This window comes from Macaca nemestrina, chromosome 2, assembly GCF_043159975.1.
Source record: "Macaca nemestrina isolate mMacNem1 chromosome 2, mMacNem.hap1, whole genome shotgun sequence".
Taxonomy (NCBI): domain Eukaryota; kingdom Metazoa; phylum Chordata; class Mammalia; order Primates; family Cercopithecidae; genus Macaca; species Macaca nemestrina.
In genome coordinates this window covers 43,012,693-43,027,366 of record NC_092126.1, presented here as the reverse complement: position 1 = coordinate 43,027,366, position 14,674 = coordinate 43,012,693, and the positions used below count along the sequence as shown (strand labels likewise).

At 44.9% G+C, this 14,674-nt stretch overlaps 1 protein-coding gene across 13 annotated transcripts in view; it reads right to left on the bottom strand.

Annotated features, from left to right (window-relative positions):
• LOC105469966 (calsyntenin 2) overlaps positions 1-14,674 on the bottom strand; it is a 643,989-nt gene that overhangs the window by 114,459 nt on the left and 514,856 nt on the right. The window lies entirely within an intron of this gene.

Here is a 14,674-nt window from a genome sequence, read left to right as displayed (position 1 = left end):
CAAAGTGCATTTTTTAACTTTTATTTTAGGTTTAGGTGTATAAGTGCAGGTTTGTTATATAGGTAAATTTGTGTCACGGGGGCTTGTGGTACAGATTATTTCAGTACCTGGGGGAGGCAACCCTTCTTACATTCATTTCACAGGCAAACGTCAGATCTCCTCGAGGTAAGATGCCATAATTATTGTAGTATTTGTGTAATATTGTGCTAATGTTTTCTCTTTCTCCTTTTTTTTAATGTGCCACTGATGATATTTTTGAGTGTTGTGCCTCTCGCCCCATTTTTCAACTTTGCCTCACGTGCCTTCTTATAAAACAAAAGAAAGCATGGTTGTTTAGGCATCTCATGAGTTCACAAGGTACGGTGAAAGGATTCTCAGACACTCAGAACTGTGAGTCATTGAAGTAGGTCTCATGGTCTTGTCACTGCTTTTTAGTGAAACAATAATGTGGAGATGATAAAGCATTAGAGAGGAACAAAATCACAATTAAAATGATACCATGCAAGAACAGAGCAATCAACACATACAAACTCTACAAGTGAGTGTACACAGGAATTGACTGATATAATAACAGCAGCACCTGAAAGTCAGAGTGGACTCAAGGCAGGCTCCCAGTGACTGATGATGACGTGTGTTTGCCTGCCACAGCGGGCATCCCATGCTCTGCGAGGACACATGTCTGAGATGGCTGTGCAGCCATCCTCAGCCAGATTTATGTGCAGAAGAGTGATTCTGAGTCATCAAGCAATGTGAGTTATGGGTGCTATTAGTTTACTAATCCCAAATGTTTGTCACATACAACATTGCTAGATGATATCCCTTTGCTGAAGTAGAAATAAAAATCTATAAAGTTGCCTGACCTCACCCATGAGAAACTCAGAAAGTCCTTCATTGTGGGACTCGGTATCAGGCTGCGGTTACCAGAAGACTCCTCAGTTCCCAGTGGGCCACTGGCACCACCATGTGATACCAGTATCTTGGAAGAGGCTGGGCTTTGGGGCTAGCCAGATGGCTTTGTTCACTGAGCAACCATTTGTTCAGGGTTTGTTTCTATGTGCCAGGCTCTGCTTGGAGTACAAAGGGTATAGCAGTGAACAAGTCAGGAGCCTAGGGAGAGAGGCAGGTGATGAATAAGCCTGTGCTGCTCTAACAGAGAGGAGTAAGTGCTATGAAAGGAAAAGCCAGTGATAGTGAGGGGCTCCTTTAGCTTGAGAGTTAACCTCTGAGCTGAGCCCTGAATATCGAGGACAAATGCATTGGGGGAAGCCTCAGGGAAGCATGTGTGAAGCAGATGCAGCAACAATCTTGGCTTGTCTTTGTAAGGTCAGGAAGTTCTCGCGCAGGTTACTGAAGGTCTCCAAGCCTCAGGCATCTCATCAAGAAAATGGGAACCATAGCACTGAGCTTACAGTATTGAGGTAGGGACTGAGTGTGAAAATGTGTGCATTGCAGGCAGTAGAGACTGATCAATGTTGTTCCCTGGCAAGGAAGAAGACAATCTGCCCCCATGCATCACAACTTTGACACATTTCAGGTACTTTGCAATCTGACTTTAGCTCTGAGCCCCCACGGTCACCAGCTGCCCTTTACGGGGTTTTCTCAGAGTGTCTCACAAGAAGAGAGTGCACATTATGGTTGTGAGATTCATTCCTAGGGTACTTACAAAAAGAGGATGTTTGGATGAGAGTGACTAATTGTAAAGGAGAATATCCCCAATTCTATGTTATTTTCCTCATAGTCTTTAGGAGCTGTATCTGGATTAGCCCATCCCCTCCCAGAGGATGAGATCATGAAGTTGCTGCAGCCCATGCTCCAAAAGCCTCAAGTGCAATCATAAGGACAAACCACTGGAGCAAAAGGTGGCTTTTTGTCTGGTGGATCTAAAGTCATAGTGCTATAGGAAGCCCTCCACACACATGGCCAACCCTGTCGTGTCCTAGGTACAAAATGTTTCGTGCCACTGTGTATTTGATTGTGCTATTTCTTCTACTTGAGTCTCCCTTTCTATCACCATCCCTCTCGCTACCTCCTCCATGTGGCCTTCTGGGATTTCTCCAGTCTAGGTCGATGCCCTCTCTCCTCCATGCTTCTGCAGTATTTTCAACATTAGACGGTAGAATTAGACTCCAAGCTTCACGGTGCCTCTGAGGCCCCATCATTGCTAGTCAGTGCCTGGCACAGAGTAGATGCTCACTAGTGGTAGAAACTGTGACAGAATCCTACAGGCTATCTTTTGATAGGAAACATTTGCTGGGCGGATCTGGGCAGCCCCAGACATCTAACTTTGATTGCTGCCTTGGTAGCACTTCTTGAGCTGCAGACAGAATCCATGGCTTGTTTGCAGCTTCTCTGGTACTGACCCCACCTGCCTGTATCTTCACTCCTGCTGAACCATCTATCCCTTCTCTATATAGAACCATCTCTCTCTCCTCTCTCCCCAAACCCTCCATAAACTCCCTTTCTGTACATTGAAAATGGAGAAAGCAGTTTTGTGCTGGAAGCAGGAGCTTGGTGTGCACCCTGCAGCACCAGTCTTGAGGTTCTCCTGTTTCTGCTAGTTCAGGAGAGCCCTCTCACAATACCTCCCCTCTGGTCATGGTCTCTGGAAGCCTCTTCTCTGGAGAAACCCAAGACACCCAACTCATTGATTTCCATTATACGGCAGAGGCTGCAGGCATCTCTTTCTCATCTAGATATTTTGGTGGTTATCCATGATGAGAAATTCCACCTCAAATCTTTTAAAAAGGAGTTCAAATAAACAAGCAAGTAAATCGTGAAGGGAAAAGCCAGGAAGCACAATCCTGTAGGGTCTTCATCCTCTCGCTCACCCCCTAGCTGGGAGGGCAGGGCCCTCTCTGACCACCAGGGAGAAATCAGGTATAAAAGAGTTTTAGGAACATCACAATTGCCAGTTGCTTTGGTGGCCTCAAGAGGCTTGTTTTTGAGGGTTTATGAGGAGCAGGCAAAATTGCAACCATATAGTAAAAGAAATCAGTGGAGCTTTCTGAGTACAGTGTCCTTGAGAGAGTGAGACGCTCATAGAAACATCTTCCATTTTCCAAGAAGGAGTTAGGGTGGGGTTAAGAGAGCAAAAGGCAAGTCATCAAGTTCAGCCTTTACCACTTGATGTGTCTGTCCCTCCTCATCTCCTGGAGGGTAGGATAGCATGGTTCTTAAAAGTGTGAATGTTTAATTCTGCATACCTGAGTTTAAATCCCTCGCTTACCACTTACTGTGTAACTTTGGGCAAATCACTTATGCTCTGTGAGCCTCAGTTTCATCTTTTATAAAGTTTGTATCTACCACCTCGGATTTTGGGGGGATTACATGCAGAGTCATTTCAGCACCAAACATAAGGACTACGTCCAATAGATATATTATTGGTAAATTATCGTTTATTCAATAACACTTATTGCAAGAAATAAGAGGAAATCAAGGACTAAGCATCGACAAGGTGCCAAGCACTTTTACATCTATCCTTTCACTTAATCCTTTCAGGGACCCAGTGGGGGAGTGTCACCTTAATTGCACAAATGATAAAACCATGGCTAAGAATTGGTGTGACTTGCCCAAGGCCACATAGCTTTCTTTTTTTTTTTTTTGAGACGGAATTTTGCTCTTGTCACCCAGGCTGGAGTGCAATGGTGCTATCTCAGCCCACTGCAACCTCCGCCTCCTGGGTTCAAGCAATTCTCCTGCCTCAGCCTCCCTAGTACCTGGGATCATAGGCACCTGCCACTGCACCTGGCCAATTTTTGTATTTTTAGGAGAGACGGAATTTCACCATGTTGGCTAGGCTGGTCTTGAACTTCTGACCTTAGGTGATCCACCCACATCGGCCTTCCAAAGTGCTGGGATTACAGGCCACATGGCTGTTTTTACAAAAGCTCCTCCATTATTCTGAGGATTTGCCAGAACTGAGACAACTATAATTTTTACAGATTCATGTTTGACATTCAATTTATGCTAATATTTAAAAACAAAACAGTGATAATCCCAATGTTGGCAAAAGATCAAGAAGTATTGTCAGTTTTATCAGTGTCTGACCTTGACGGTAGCTTACGGGGCTGAAGGTTTGCTTTGACACTGAAGACTGCAGAAATCCAGGCTTGAATCTCAGCTCTGCCAAATGCGAGTCATGTGAATCTAACAAAGCTGCCGTCATCTTATAGCCTCCGTTGATTCATCTGCAGATTGGGGAAAATTATATCCCCTCCTGGGTTTATGGTAGCACGAGATATGCCAGGCTAAGGGCCTAACGCAGAGACCTTCCCACGAAGGCTCGGTATGGAAATATCCCACCCATTGGTTCATGAGTGTCTCAAACTTCTCTGAACTGTCCTGCTTGGACACAAAATCTTTTTAGTTTATAAAGGGCCTAGAGACTACTTTATGAATTGCGGTTCAATTTTTTTCTTAAGTGAAGAGAAAGGGAGCAGCCTGCCCACTGTTTTAATAATTGGGCCTAAATTACCCTGTAAGTATTCCTGAAAAAGCTATTGGGATTTAAACTCCTTCTTTGTGGATTAAGAATTTAGAAAGATGATGATTTTATTATAACTACCTCTACATTTGGGTATCTTATGTTTTCTTATCAAGAGAACATTAACCACTTGGAAGTTTTATATTAGATGCCTCGAGAGGGAATAAAGCTAATCTAAGAGATTTCTGGAAAGCATAGGCTTTGGGGCTCTTGTAATCTAAGACGTTCAGTCCATTGTCCCAATTCTGTGGTCAAAAACGATGCAGAAGAATAAAAGGGAAAGAGGCAGGTGTGGCAAAGACATGCTTCCTTCCTTAAATGTGCACGCACAGGAGCCTCCGGTTCCTCCTGGTCTCAGCTTCCAATGGCTGGAGATGCATCAGGATTTCTAGGAAATTGCTGGGTTCACACAAAGTGAGTGGCTGGATATTGGGATTCTGGGGAGTGAGAGGATGGGAATGGGGTACCCCAGAACAGGAACTGTTCAGGCAGCTGACACTGCAGCCAGATCTGCAAGCAATCACTATCTGCCATCTTTTAGGACTTTCTCTAAGGGATGGGTGGCTTTGATTTGGGCACCAAGGGTCTTCCTCTCCTACTGGAAGAAGCTAGGAGGGTACCTTTGCTCAGCAGGGAGTGCCATCATCTCCACTGACCATCCAGTGCATCTGAATTGGGGGCAGGTCAGGAAGCAGAGATGGGCTGCATAGGTAAATGAAGGTCAGATGATGAATGCTGGGGAAGAGGTTTGGATTTAATTGCAGGACCAGTAAGGAGCCATACATAGGATGTTTAGTGTGGGTGTGAAGTATCCAGACTGCTTCAAAGTCGTCATTCAGCAGCTGGGCTAGTCCTGGTGTTCATTCGAGAACAGCAGAATACTCCTGATAGCCACCCCTCGATCAATCCATGCAGGTGTCACCACTGACAGGGCCACACCAGAGGGAACTAACTTCACTTCATTGAAGTTTAGTTCAATTCTGTTTAGTAAAATTTAAGAGTGTTAACCCTGCAACTAGACAGATTCAGATTCAGGGAGCATGCCACACCACAGGCAGGGGAGTGGGCAGAGGAGAACCTGTGTCAGCCAGGAGGCAGAAGGAAGGTGAGAAACTGTGGACACAAGGCTTTACTGTGGCTTCCATGGGAAGAAACAAGTAAGGCAGGGCAAGCATTTTAATATTCACTAGTTTGAATAATTCCAGCCAGTTCTTGGGCATAGTTGTCTGGTACCTGACCCTGGGGTGATTAGGGCAGGTGAATGGTGTCCCAGAGTGTGAGAGCCCCAAAAAGGGATGTTTGGGGGTGTGGGCTCCAGATTGGCTGGAGTGCATATAAAAAGTGAGAGGGTGAGATGTTTAGGATCTCTGAGAATCAGCCAATCCCAAGAGGAGCAGTCCCTCCAGGGTCAGTAAGGCCCCCAGATGTCAAAACATCAGAATATATACTAGAAAATAACAGACATAGTTAATACAGCATTGCAGATGAAGGGAATGCCAGACTAGAAGAGAACTCCAGGGTGTCTTCTTCAGGGCCTCGTGTCTGTACAGCTCCAGGTTCAAGTGGTGCCATTCAGATGGAAATGATGTGAATAGTACTTCCATTTCTGAGTGTACAACCCAGCAGCTGCCATGCCTCAGAAGGTGCAGACATATGTGAGGCTGAGGAGGGCTTCATGGGGCCCTGGTGTGGGGTGAGGCACTTTGAGGCCAGATGACAAGGACCTTGGATGCTGGGCCAGGGAGTGGGTTATTTAGAGCATCAGAAACAGACTCTTCAAGGCCTTTGTGGAAAGGAGTGGCAGAAGCTGACTAAAACCAGAAAAGAATGTCTTGCTTCTTGCTTTTAGGAATTCATATTCTTTTTACATTTCATCAATTGCTATTATGGGTCTACAACTATCAGGTTGGAAATTCAGCTAGAAGGAGGCGGGGGTGGTGAGGAGTCAGGGAGACCGGAACTTCAACCCTGGCTTTACAAGCAGTTTCATGCTCAGAAGGGCCCCATCTTGGTTGAACACTCTGCTGTGGCTGTCTTAACTTTCTTAATAATTTTTAAACAAGGGGCCCCTTGTTTCCATTTTATACTGGGAACCACAAATTATGCAGCTGGTCCTGCCTTACCAGCTGAGCAACCTTGGGCATATTCTTTAACCTTTCTGATCCTCACTTTCTTCTTCTGTCGAATGGGGACATTAATTAATTGCCCCCAAAGGAGTCCACAGAGCATAACTGCTAGGAATCAGGGCTTTGGAGTCAGACCCGGGTGTGAATTCCAGCTCTGCCACTTGGTATCGTGTACTGTGAGCAAGCCATATTTTCCCTTTATGTTTACTCATGCAAACATTCATGATATCGTGACCAATTTTAGAGTTGTATATAGGGTTTCTATGAGATAATAAATGCAAACCACTTATCCCTGTATCTGACACATAATAGGCACACACATTTTTGAGCATTAAATTATGTGGCTTTTTCTTTTCCAATTAAAAACACACACAGGCACCATTTAAAAAGAAACAAAACAGGAATTCTCTGCACTCAATTACAAATGTAAGGAATCCTCTCTTTTCCTTTATTACTGACCCTTTTCCATTTACTATGTCTTATTTTCACAAGAGTATTTTATTACTTTTTAATTCCTACTAAGAAGAGATAATTAACTACAAAAGGAAAGCGGGGCAAGGATCCATATCTCTGTGCTATATCCTCAGTGAAGCCTCAAGGCTGTGATTGTTGCTGTTCCTCTGCCTGTGTACTCAGTCCCTGCCCTTCCTAGGACTGGTACTTCTCTTCATCCAGGTCCCACCTCACAGGTGACTTTGTAAAGGAGCCCTTATTGGTACTGGCCTCACCTTGATGAGTCTCCCCAATCTCCACCCCAGCCTCTCCCTGAGAATTTACTTATTCCTTTATGTCCCGTTCCCACCCAGGAGCATGACTTGTACGTCACTATTCAATGCCTGGCACATAAAAGGTGCCTAACAAATATCTATGAAATGAGTGAGTAATCAGATGTATGAAAATCAGGACACACATACACACAGATACACACCCAGACATATAGACATGCACACTCCAGTTCCCACATAGGATGGTACACCTTACTTATCAATCATCTGCTTAGCCCAACCAGCTGCCAAAGGACAGGCTGCTGCTAGGCATTAAAATGGAAAGGATTCGAGACATGGCTGCTATGTGTGTATGTACATGTATGTTTGCATGTGCACGTGTGTGCTGTGTATGTGTGCACACCCCCCACCCACCTGAATTGAAATGTCTGTGGACAAATGTGAATGCTGAAACTGCACTTAAAACTGGCTTCAATTGTTCCATACATTTTTAACCTTTTTAGTCCCCTAGACATTCTCAATAAATGTCAAATGAAAGAACTAGAAATCTGTTCTCAAATTTTGTCTTGCTCATGACGTTCTTTCCAGTTTCCTGATGACAGAGGGGATATAATTTGGCCCCAAATCAACACTGTGATGACTGACTCTGACCTAAGAAAAGCTTCTCATCTATCTGGCAGACCTCAAAGTCATGCACATTGGCAGAGACTTTGGGGCCTTATTCTGGTAGCAACTGGGAAACTGCAGGCAGCTCCTCGCTGAAGCCCAGGCCAGGCCCTCCTCCCTGGCCTCTCACCTGCCAGCCAGGAGAACTGGTGCCACTAGTTAAGGACAACGTGTAAAGACAGCTTGCTGAGCAGACTGCATTGGAGAGATGGCTGGCTCAGGCCTCTGAGACACCACATTCCATTCCTGGCAGCCTTCGGCATTCCCCATGCTGTGAGAGGAAACCATCCTATCCTGTGTGGTTCCCTCATGCCGGCAGGAGCCTCCATTACCCACCAAGTCTCCAATCTTGCTAGTGTTGGGCACTACCTCTTTAGAGCCTATGCCAAGCCCTCCTTTCCTTTTACCCTGGCTCTCTAGGGCGGGGGGACCGTGGGTCAGCAGCCAAAGTTGAAGTGAACTATGTGGTGATCAGAAGCCTGGACCCACCCCAGGCTCGGCTGCAGCTTTCTCCCAGTCCCTTCAACCCTAAAGACCCTCAGCTCACATCCTTCTCGGTTCCCAAACAGAAACACATCCAGCAGAACCGATGCTGGAAAGGTACAGAAACCAGCCACTTCAAAGCAGCCCTTCTGAAAGACAATCCTTCCAAGATCAATGAACTCAGTCAACCAGGGCACCTTCTCTTGGATGTACAGAAATGCTTCTCTCTTATGTACAATAAACATGAGCATCTGCCAGGCAATTTTTTTAATCTCTTGACAAATGTATTATTAGTGTAAAGATGGAGTAGTGGTTCTTTAAGAATCTTTACTTTTATGGCTTTGAAAAACATTCACAATTGAAGGGTACAGTTTTCATGCCCATATTTTTCAATTTTTTTGAAAAGATGGCTTATGTATACTTTTCATATTCTAGTTATGTAAATCTCTTTTTAAGCTATCAATTGCACACAGCTTCAAAACTTTTTTTTTTTTTTAAATGAAAGGACCGTTTTCCTAGGTGGTACTAGAGTGCAGGATTTTCCATTTCACTTAACAAGAGTCTCAAGCTGAAATCAAGTTCTCACTTCTACAGGAAATACAGTCTAAATCTCCAGAGTCTGTTGAACATACTGAGACCCCCAATTCCCCATGTGTGAAGGTGGGAGAGGTGGCTCTCTAACAGGGCTAGGAGAGTACACTGTCACGAATGGTTAGCAAGATGCTTGGCAGAATGTATCTCAGTTTTCAAAATGACCAGACTTTGGCCCAGTAAATAGACTCCAGAGAAGGGTAACCAAAATTCAAAGACTTTTGTACTAATTGCCATTGCATTAAAAAGAACAACAGAAGCATGCTGACATATGATAATCACATGGCCCTATCTAACTACAAGGACACGGTCAAGCACATTTGGATACACCTATAGAAGGGGACGTTATGCAGCCACTGAGGGGGTCAGTGAGGTTTTATGATGTGGGGGAATAAATATGACATAAGGTTTAGTGGAAAAAGAACATAATGTTCAAATGACTATGCATTGAAAGGAAAAAACAATGTAATATTGACAACACTGCATTCATTGAACTACAGGAAATTTTTATTGAGTTTATTTTTTAAAATTATTTTCAAATGAGGATAAGAAATTATAATTTAAAAAAATTACATTAAAAATATCATGGCAGCCCAATTGCCACTTACTACCTCAGGTTCTCTTAACAGAATGCAGAGCTCATAAATCTTGCCTGAGAAACATCCTTCTTCCTTGCCTAGGGGTGCCCACCTGGGCAGCCAGCCAGCCAGCCTCTTTCTGTTGTCACAAAGGGCTCCTGTTGGCCAGTGTGAGCCCCACCCATGCATTAGACATGGACTGCTTTGTTGGCATTTGGTGATGAGGTTGTTAGAAACCCAAGGAGGCTGAGCGCCTGAGGAGTAAAAGCCTTAGAATTTGACAAGGGATGACATACTGTTATTATAATATTTTCTTCTGGATCTAGAGCCTGAGAAAAGGGCTGAATTTCCCTAGAAGCTCACCAAGGGTGGAAGATTCAGCATGTGTGAAACTGTCATTAACCAAACCTCCCAGCAGGTAGAAGCTCCCTACTCCTTGCCTGCCTGGTTCAGCCTGTGTGAGGGTGGCTGCTGCAATCAGGGATGCAGAGTCTCAGGCCAGAGACAGACACTGGCACTGGGGAATGCAGAGAAGGAACACAGCTTTCTCAAGCACTGTCCACCAGCAGAGCCTTGTTACTAAAATGAGAGTAACCAAATAATAATACTTGTCTTAAACTGTGGCTGAAAGTGAGGTCACATTTTACTCTAAATACCAACCTTCACCAACCAAGAACTCATCAGAAATGAGTCCTCCTCTGAATGCCTTAGTTTTCAGAGGCCCCAGACAGGTTCGCCACATTCCCCACACAGGTGTTCCTGGGCTTCCACTCCTACCGGGGCCCCACTGTCCATGCCTGCTGCTCATGTGGCCAGGACTGGCCCTCTTCACCTGCCCAGGGAACACCCAGGCCACAGGGGTCCAGACTGGCTGGGCTCCATGGAAGGTGGGGAGAAGGGGCCCTCCCCAAGGAGACCTACATTGTGCCTTTGCCAGGTGAACTCTGGTTATTATGTCCACTGCCTCACAGAATCTCTCTAGACAGTTCGATCTACTTACTTCACAGTCTGCATTGGAAACCTCACCACATCTCTGATAAAAACCAACAGTAACACATCCACAGTGATCTTATTTTTGACAAGTGTTTCAAAAACATACACTGCAGAAAAGACAGTCTCTTCATTAAGGGGTGCTGGGAAAACTGGATATGCATGTGCAGAAGAATGAAACTAGACCCCATCTCTCACCACACACAAAAATCATCAAAAGGAATTAAAGACTTAAATATAAGACCTCAAACTATGAAAACAGCCAAAAGAAAACATTGGGGGAAATCTCTAGGACACTAATTAGTCTGTGCAAAGATTTCTTGAGCAACACCCTACAAGCACAGGCAACCGAGGTGAACATGGACAAATGGGATCACATCAAGTTGAAAAGCTTCTGCACAGCAAAGGAAACAATCAACAAAGTGAAGAGACAACCCACAGAATGGAAGAAGATCTATGCGAACTACCCCTCTGACACGGGATTAATGACCAGATTCTATGAGGAGCTCAAACAACTCTACACGAAAAAAATTCTAGGAATTCGATCAAAGAATGGGCAAAATATTTGAATAGACATTTCTTAAAAGAAGATCTACAAATGGCGAACAGGCATATGAAAAGGTGCTCAACATCACTGATCATCAGAGAAATGCAATTCAGAACTGCAATGAGATATCATGTCACCCCAGTTAAAATGGCCCATAGTCAAAAGACAGGCAATAACAAATGCTGGCGAGGATGTGGAGAAAGGGGAACCCTTGAACACTGTTGGTGGGAATGTAAATTAATACAACTACTATGGAAAACGGTTTTGAGATTCCTCAAAGAAACTAAAAAATTAGCTACCATTTAATCCAGCAATCCCATTGCTAGGTATATACCCCAAAGAAAGGAAATCAAGTGTATTGAAAAGATATCTGCACACCCATGTTTGTTGCAGCACTGTCTACAATAACTAAGATTTGGAAGTAACCTAAGTGTCCACTAACAGATAAATGGATACAGCAAATGTGGTACATAACATGATGGAGTACTATTCAGTCATAAAAGAGAATGAGATCCAGTTATTTGCAACAGCATGGATGGAACTGGAGATCATTATGTTAAGTGAAATAAGTCAAATACAGAAAGACAAAAATTGCATATTCTTACTTATTTGTGGGATCTAAAAATCAAATCAATTGAGCTCATAAATATAGAGAGTAGAAGGATGGTTACTAAAGGCTGTGAAGGGTGGTAGGGGGTTCCTAGGGGGAGGTGGGGGTGGTTAACGGATATAAAAAATGGAAAGAATGAGTAAGACCTACTATCTGACAGCACGAGAAGGTGACTATAGTCAATAACTTAACTGTATATTTTAAAATAACTTAAAGAATGTAATTTGATTGACTGAAACTCAAAGGATAAATGCTTATGAGGGGATGGATACTCCATTCTCCATTATATGCTCATTTCAGTTTGCATCTGTGTATCAAAACATCTCATGAACCCCATAAATATATACACCTAGTATGTACCCACAAAAGTGTTAAAAATAATTAAATAATTTTTTAAGACACAAAAATATATTCAAGATAAAAAAAGGAAAAGAAAACAAACAAGAAAACAAAACACACTAGTCCATCTACTCCATCACTTACCTTTCTCCGAAACTCCTCTCTGCAACCCAAATGCCTGTCTCCTGTCAGTCATACAGCCACAATGTTGATAGAAGAGTGGACGGAAATGCCCGGAGGTGCAGCAGTTAAGCAGCAAGCTCTCCTGCGGATGCTGTTCCCTGCTTCTTCCCATCACTGGCCCCTTCCCCAGCCCCTTAGGCACCCGGCTAATGTACTTATCCTTCAGACCTCAGCCTAGGTGCCACCTTCTTGGGGAAGCTTTCTCAAGCCTGGCCACTGTACCTCACCTCTGTTCTCACAGACCCTGGCCTTTGCTTGTCAGTGCCCTGACTGTCCTGTATTGGAATGGACTGCTCACCTGCCTTCCCTCACCTCACCACCACTCCAGCTCATGGTTCCCAGGGGCTGGCTGGGTGCAGAGGTGGCCCTGGGGGAAGTTTCCTGAGTTGAGTCAAAGCTCAGCTGGGCTAGGCCCGCACTGTCCCTCTGCATGGTTAGGGTGGGGTCAATGCTCCAAGTCCCTGAGTTGGTACCTCATGGGTCACACCACACTTAACAGTGTGAATCCAGAGCTCCTGAGGTCAACCTCGGCCAGCTCCTGGCTCTCCATCCAGTTCCTCCCTCCATTAGGATCTCTGGGAGGTAGACATGGGGAGAAGGGGGCACTGTTCTGCCCACTTTAGAGATGAGGACAACTGTGGCAGTAAGAGGAGGGGCACTTTCTGTGGTCACACACATTATGAGAATCCAAGTATGGCTTGTGTGCAGGTGGCAGCCTAGGTACCCAGGCTGGCTGGGGCCGCCCTCCACTGGGTTGTGCAGAGAGCAGGAAGGAAGCCACCATTTAACAGGCACTTTGCTGGGCCTGTTACACATGTTATCAACCTGCACAGCATCCATCTGAGGAAGGGATTAGCAGGAGGGTAATTTTACCATGGAGACAATTGAGGCTGAGATATCAAATGACCTGCCTAAGGTCACACAGTCAGCAAATAATGCTGAGAGGCTGGCCAGACTCCCCAAAGCACTTTAGCCACTTCTGCTTGCTCTCCCCTGCCTTCACTTTCCTCATTGCTAGAATTAATTCAGGCATTCCTACCTGCCAGGCACAGTTCTGCCTTGTGACAATCCTCTGCAATAGGTACTGCTATTAACCTCATTTTGCAGATGCCACATCTGGGGGTTCTGAGAGGTTAATTGACTTATCCAATGTCCTTGAGTCAAATGGAACTGGATTTGAACCTGGGTCTTTCTGGCTTCGAAGCCTGCACTCCCCTGCAGGGAGACATTCTAGCCCACTGCAAAATTTCAAAGAACTGTCAGTGGAAGAGGGAGTAGGCAGACTGTGCAGCTCAGGGGCAGACCCGGGTCCATGGGGAGATGAGGTAGCATGTATGGGGCTCTGAGTCAGGAGGCCTGAGTCTAGCTGTGGTTCCAGCTCTCCGAATGACCTTGGACAAGGCTTTTCCCCTTGTGGTCCCTGAGAGATCATCTAAAGTTGAGTGATGAATGACCTTGTTATCCTGAATGAAGACAGGTCCCAGTGGTGGGCCTGGGTGACAAGAGTGATACTCCTCCCACCTCCACCATTCACAAGCCATGGTCCCCTCTCAAAGCTGCCTTACTATCCAATGACATATTTTCTTTTTAACATGGGGAAAGAGTTCTAATTTCAGAACTTTCCCCCAAATAGCTTTCCTCTAACGGTCTCAAAAGATGGCAGTGTTCTCCTTTTCTTTGAGATGAATTGTAGGAAATTGGGGGAGGATCTCTATGTCTGCAGACAGATGGAGCTGGCCTCAATATTACTAGCTGTGTGGCAAGTGTATTAACCTCAGTGTTCTCATCTGTAAAATGGGAAAATAACAGTTTTCAGGGAGCAGTGAAGAATAAATGACCACCTGCATGCAATGAATGCTCTTAGATAAGGCTTGGCAAATAGTAAGTGCTCAGTCAGTGGTAATGATTATTACTATCATTATTGAGTACTCTTCGGGATGAGTGAAGTCTGCCCACACCCTCTTCCCCTCAGGGCTGATATTATTGGGCCTTGAAAACCTCTAAGGCTCATTACCCTCCAGGCGGATCCACGGGAGAGTCAGGTCAAAGCAGACTCGAGCATGGGCACTTTTATCTGGCAGCTCTTTAAGCACATTAAGATACCATTGAGTAGGTAAATCAGCATCCTGTACAGAGCCATTTGTTGCACCTTAATGATCACCTATGTCAGTGATGTCAAAACAGGTCATTATTCACGGAGAAGTGCCCCCCCCCTCGAGGCCCTCCGCCAGGAGCTCAGCTGCTTGCCAGGCAGATCTGAGCAATCCCCTTAGCAGCTGTAAACCCCTGGAGCACCTGCCCTGAGGTCACGCTGCTGCAGTCAGTGGAATTCAGGCCTCAATAATCTTTTTCC